Genomic DNA, 6697 nt, shown 5'->3' with positions numbered 1-6697 from the left:
GGTCTGGGCTTCACTGGGGTTGCTAGGTAACGGTCTGGGCTTCACTGGGGTTGCTAGCTTTAGGTCAATAATTCCATAATATTGGTGAAAAACTTCTCGTACTTCTGGTTCATTATTTCACTTGTAACACGGGGAAAATGTCTTAGAAATAATCTGCCTAATTTTTCATCAATATTAAGGAATTATTGAGCTAAAACAAGCTTCTTGATAAAAAAGTTACTGGAAAGTTAAACATTTGCACAATAAAAAAAAAATAGGTGGTAAGATTTTGGGATTATGCTGTAAATTTGACAAAATGAAAACTAAGCTCTACGTTTTATTACTGGTTTCTTCTTTAAGTGTTTAAAATGTGAAATTTCTGCAAACAAAACAAATCTGGTAGTTTGTATCGTACAGTTACAGATGGTGGTTCCCCAGCAACATTCTCCTCTGTAATCTGCCTTTAAGGTGTGGACTCACCTGTGCTTGGTGTATATATAGCAGTGATCCTCTTAGAGGATGACTGCAGCAGGGATTGGACGGGCTGCGGCTCTCTGCCGGGTGTGCGAACAGAGATGTTGATGCCTCGGCTCAACCTTCAGACTCTCAGTGTGTGTTGTGTCTCTACCTGCTTGTTTGTTTCTGCTGGATTTGTTATTGTGGGGATTTCAGCTTAATAAATGTGAGAAAATGTTCCCACACTCACAGGACTGAGATGAATGAAGACACTGGTCAGGTTCGCTCACAAACATGGAGCTGATTATTTTCTTAATACAGAAATGCTCTGGTAGGATGACCAAGAAAAGGTCATTGCTAACTGAGCTAACAGTTGAAATAGTAAAGTTTAGTGGAAGGAAAAAATGTGGCACAGCAGGGATAGCCAACCTTTTGAACTAGTTTTCAGAGATGAGTACAGAAATCCAGGCAGCACAGGTGAGTGATAAGACAAGGAACCACAGACACTGGTAGCACTGAGAGTTACTCAAACAAACGGCAACTAAGACAGGAGGTAAGACACGACACAGACTAGGATCCGACTGGGAGCAGGGGACACAGGTGAGGTTAAATACACGGGGAGACAATCAGGGGAAACAGGAGACAGCTGGAATCAATCAAAGGGAAGACAAGACAACACAGGAACTAATTAACACAGAGAAAACCAAATCCTCACACAAGCTGCCATTTTTTAGCATAATCAAGAAACTATGTTAGCTTCCGTTATTATAAAAAAGCTATATTAAGTATGACTTGAAATTGACCTCTGTCTCTTTAAAAACTCATGCTCTTTCTGAAGCTCCGCCTTCAGGAAGTCATCACAACATGGCTCCTCTATTAAAACCCTTTAACAACGTTTTTACCAGTATTTCACTGAGAAGTTGCTCCTATAATGAGTTTAGCAGATGTTTGCTAATTGCTGCTGGCTAGTCTGAAGGAGCTGAGTGAGGAAGGAGCTTTGTCTCGAAGGCGGAGCTTGGTCCACCCAGCCATTTTTAACAGCTGAATGTTCGTTATGAATATTAAAGAATCACTCCAGGAGGGAATAGCAGAACATGATGTAAAGCTTAAAAAGATTTTACATGACGCTGCCCCTTTAAATAACATCTTTAAGCAATTTCCTCACATTTTTCACAATTTTACACACAATCAGACACATAAACTGGACAGAGAATGAGAGATAAATAGAAAATCTCGAGAATGTTGAGAATTCTTGTACTATTTTGATATTTTTGCCAACATTAAATCATTACAATAAGAACAGCAGAGCAGGTTTACACCAGGCTGCGCTTTGTGCTTCATGTGTGGCCGGTTCACTCATCGCCTCCTCCTGACGCCACAAGATCCAGAAAACAACTGATTTTGAAGAAGAAAAGGCTCGCCTGTGCTCCGCTGTGGCCTCCAGCTGCAGCGTTTCTGGTGAATAGACGAACAAACTGACATCAGTGTGCTGGTATGTATCTGCTCCACATGTGACAGGAGCCCTTTCTGTGGTGGCCACATGCTTGTGGTGTATGCGATGTGCAACAGAGGGTTCTGTATCTGTGTCTCAGTGAAAATACGGCTGACGTCATGAGATTCATGAGTTTATAACAAAGCCTGGAGTTCACAATGATTAAATCAATGCTGTTCCCACTTTCACAAACTGTTTCTGATAGTTTCACCATTTTAAAATCTCAGATTTATCTGATTCTTTTACTTAAATGAACTTAGCATTCCGTGATTTATACACTAACAGAAGCACTTTTAAAGGTGACCTGGACAGTTTAGCATCTTAGGGCTATGAAACATGTTCATGACATTTTTTGGGGACCTTCTGTCACTTTGAAACCAAATAAGCTGCTGCAGGTCACGCCCTCCTATCTCAACATTTACGCTCGCACCTGAAAATGGCCGCAAACAAATGTGCAATAACACAACCGTACATCTTTGAAAAGCAGAAGTGGAGCCTCCAGCACAACCAAGAAGAATGCAGCAAGCGAATAGTTTCTGGATGGCAAGTCAACAACAAAACACTTGTTTTTTTTCCAGCAGCCATTGCACAGCACATACAGCAGTAAGCAGTAAGACCCAACGTGCAGGAGCTCAGCTTGGGTTGCTAGGTAACAAGGCAAGAGTTCCACTGGGGTTACCTAGCAACCCCAGTGGAAGGGCCTCCTGATTTGTGACCTTACGTTCTGGAAGTTCTGGAAATGTCTCATTTTCCAGACACCAAAAAACATTAAATCATTGCGAAAAATCAGCTGCGTAGTTTTTAGAAGCAGTTGAAACCCATAATAATACACAATACGGCCCTTTTAAAGTCCATTCTCCAGTGTGAGGACGTTAGAACCGGGGTGATGTGCTCCATCTTCCCGGTTTTAGTCAGAACACCAGCGGCAGCGTTCTGGATCTGAATGATTTTTTCAGACAGACTTGTGAAGACACTGTTGCAATAATCAATGTGACTAAAGATAAACACATGGAGGAGTTTCTCTAGAAACACTTGACTAGGATCCGACGTCAGTGGGACGTCAGTCCGCCAACCCTGGAAATGTTTTTCAGGTGATAGAAGGCCGGCTTTGTAACTGTCTTTATGTGGCTCTGAAGGTTCAGGTCTGAGTCCATCACTACACCCAGATTTCAGCCTGATTTCTAGTTTCTCGCTGTAATAACTGAAGCTTTGCTGACTCCAGGTCGTTCCTCCTTAGTTGCAAAGATGGGCCAAAAAGACTCTCGGTAAATTACTTGAAGAAAATAGGAAATTTTAGAGATTAGAGTCTGAAATACCCTGAGGATCTGGGACATTCCAGCATTGCGTCTTGGTCTGACTCAACCTTACGTTCACTGGCAGGTGATTCTCAGTCATGACCAGCCGGAGCTCAGCAGCCAATCAGGAACGGAGCAGAAAAAACAAGTCACAACCAACACAAACCACCTGAAACCCCAACACAAAGACGACCTGGAGTAATCCAAAATTTCCATTACTGTAACCTGAAATGAGTCACTTATATTTAAGGTCATGTATTAGGGCCAGAAAAAGAAAAACGGAGGAGTACATTTCTGCCATTTCTTCCCAGTTTGGAAAGACAAAAATTTGCAAGAATTTTTTTTTCTCTTCTTTTAGACATTTTCTGAGTTTAAATGGTCGAGAACTTCTGTGATTTTTGCGAAAAGGTTTTATATTTTCTTGCAAAACTTTCAAAGTGAGATTTTTTTTTTGTTTTTTAGAAAATTTCTGGGAATTATCTGAAAAGTTTTTTCTAGCAAATATTTAAAAGTTCAAAATTAAAAATATCCATGTTTTTCCTTGAGACTTTTCTTAAACATTTCAAGTTTTCTTTTAGTACATTTTCAACATCTCAAAAGCTAAAATTTTCTAGAGAATTTTTCTCCAGAATTTCTGAGATTAATCAAAATATTTCTGTGTGTTTTGGCAGAAATAATTTTTTAACATATATAAAGTAGCCACAATACACCACAGCTATCAAATCTTTGCATAATTGTTTAATTCAGCCACTTCTTTTCCTCTCCTGATTTGATGTTTTGGCTCTTTTCAGTGAGCCAATTCTTTCACAAACTGTTTATCATTTTTATCATCTTTCACATCATATTTAGGTTTACTTGGCAAATGTGAAGTATAACAGATCAATTAGTGCTTTCTAACTACTTGTCTTCAAAACAAAATGAACCTTTAGCGTGTCCTAGTCAAAGTCTGGACTTAAATCTAAGCGAGATGCTGTGGCATGACCTTTTATTGTAGTGAATCAGAAAAGCTGCTCGGCTCTCACTCTCAGTGGCTCCGCCCTGCTCGCTGCAGGACTTTGCTTTGATTGGTGAAGTGGCAGTCTCACATGTGAGGATATTGTCGTATCATTATTATTATTATTATGTTCGAATCAGATAAAGAAAGCCAGAGTAAATTTGAAATGCAGTGTTTAGTTTTCTTTAGAAGTAAAAGAACGCTACCCAAACTCATTTTAAAACCTATTTAAAACCCTGAACCGACAATTAGCATCGACTAATTGCTTAAATAGAATCTGACTGACAGGAAACAGGCTAAAAGTTCTCAAAACAGAAATGGCTTGAAAAATGCGTCAACAGTTTTTAAAGGAATAATTCATTAAATCTCCACAACAGAATGCCATTAACGTTATTGATCTAATCATCTTAACATCGGTTTGGAAACTGTGAGGTTTTTTTTCCACATCACTCGATCGCCACCTTACAGTCATAAAAACACATTCTTTCCATATCTCCTCCAGTTTTCCTCTTCCACCCTTCGCCTCCATATTGGTCCCATTCCTTGACCTTGATGGATCATTTGTAAGCCGATGGAGGCGGTACTTTTCCTGCCAGGGGGAAAACAGTGGCTCTCTTTCTGCTGTGAAGTAGTTGTCCTGTTTATCTGGTTCTGGAGACGAGCATCGTGGCATTTTAAAAGAGTCTGATGCTTGTGTGTGTCTGTTTTGTTTATTTAAGTTTTGATATTCCACCAAACAGGGCTGCACAGTGGCGCAGTTGGTAGAGCTGTTGCCTTGCAGCAAGAAGGTTCTGGGTTCGATTCCCGGCCTGGGGTCTTCCTGCATGGAGTCTCCATGTTCTCCCTGTGCGTGCGTGGGTTTTCTCCAGGTACTCCAGTTTCCTCCCACAGTCCAAAAACATGACTGTCAGGTTGATTGGCCTCTCTAAATTGCCCCTAGGTGTGAGTGTGTGTGTGCATGGTTGTGTGTCCTGTGTGTCTCTGTGTTGCCCTGCGACAGACTGGCGACCTGTCCAGGGTGACCCCGCCTCTCGCCCGAAACGTTGGCTGGAGATGGGCACCAGCACCCCTCCCGACCCCACTGAGGGAAAAAGGGTGCAAGAAAATGGATGGATGGATGGATATTCCACCAAACAACCTCTGAGGATCAGCAGAGGGATGTTTCTTGCAGAATTTGAAATTACATTTGCTTTGTCTTGAACTGTGAACCTTAAAGGTGACCTATTAACAGGTTAGGAACGGTCTGTGGACTTTACAAAACACGTTCAATACATTTTGATACATTACGTCTGGGGTTGCTAGGTAACAGGCTGGACTTTCCTGAGGTTGCTAGGTAACGGTGCAGTGCCTGTCTAACATGACTCAAAATTTGGGAGGTTTTTGAAACTTCTCATTTTCCAGACACAAAATATTGTTGCAACAAAAACAACAGGTTGGTTTTCTTTAAGTGCTTGGATTGTAAGAAATGCATGAAAGTGCAACAATGTGTGAAAAGTGAATTTTCTATGATAGATTTATTTTTTTTTTAAAACTAAATATGAAGCAGATAGTCTATAAATATTTTGCCAACATTAATGCTAAAGGGCTGAACCACTACAATATTTAGCAAAAGCTAACCCTAAGGAGCTATACCAACACAATAGCGTTGGTATAGCAGTATAGGAGCTACTTCTGAGCGTTTCACTGAGAGGTAGCTCCTATCATGAGCTCAGCAGCTCCACCAGGTGTTTGCTAATTGCTGCTGGCTAGTCTGAAGGAGCTGAGTGGGGCAGTGCTGCTCTGAAGCTTGGAAACTGCAGCTCCAAGGAGGAGCTTTGTCTTGAAGGTGGAGCTAGGTCCATCCGGGCATTTTGCACAACTGAATGGTTGCCATGGAGATTGACGGAGATTTAAGAATCAAGGCAGCACTCCAGGTTTGAATTTGATTTGAGAAAAATAACAAGATGAAAAGCTCTAAAATGTCGATTTTACATAATACTGAGCTTTAAGCGTTTTGCAGCAAAAATGTAATTTATTCACTATGTGACCTAAATATCAGCTCCCAGTAAACAGGTTTATCAGCAAAACAGCACCAAGAAACATGAAACTGCTTCCCTCCGAACGGAGCATTTGTTTTAAGTGACGAATGGCGTCCTTCTTCATTCCCAGAGACTCCAACATCAACAAGCTAACTTCCCGCCGCTGAGAGGCCCATCCAGCCCTAGGTTAAATTTAAACCGGGACGGGGTTGGCCTCCTCCCACACTTATGTTCACTTCCACAGAAACACACACAAACACACTCTGCGGCGCTGCAGTAAACAATGCCACCGGATTTTGGACCCAAATCTCCTGGGTTCTTCCTTCAGAATGGAAACAGAAAGTCGTCCTGTCCGGTTTTCTCCTGGTAATCAAACCTGACAACCTCTGTACTATTGGGTATAACACACACACACACACACACACACACACACACACACACACACACACACACACACACACAC

The sequence above is a fragment of the Poecilia reticulata genome, linkage group LG13, assembly GCF_000633615.1.
Source record: "Poecilia reticulata strain Guanapo linkage group LG13, Guppy_female_1.0+MT, whole genome shotgun sequence".
Lineage (NCBI taxonomy): Eukaryota > Metazoa > Chordata > Actinopteri > Cyprinodontiformes > Poeciliidae > Poecilia > Poecilia reticulata.
This window is presented reverse-complemented; position numbering follows the sequence as displayed.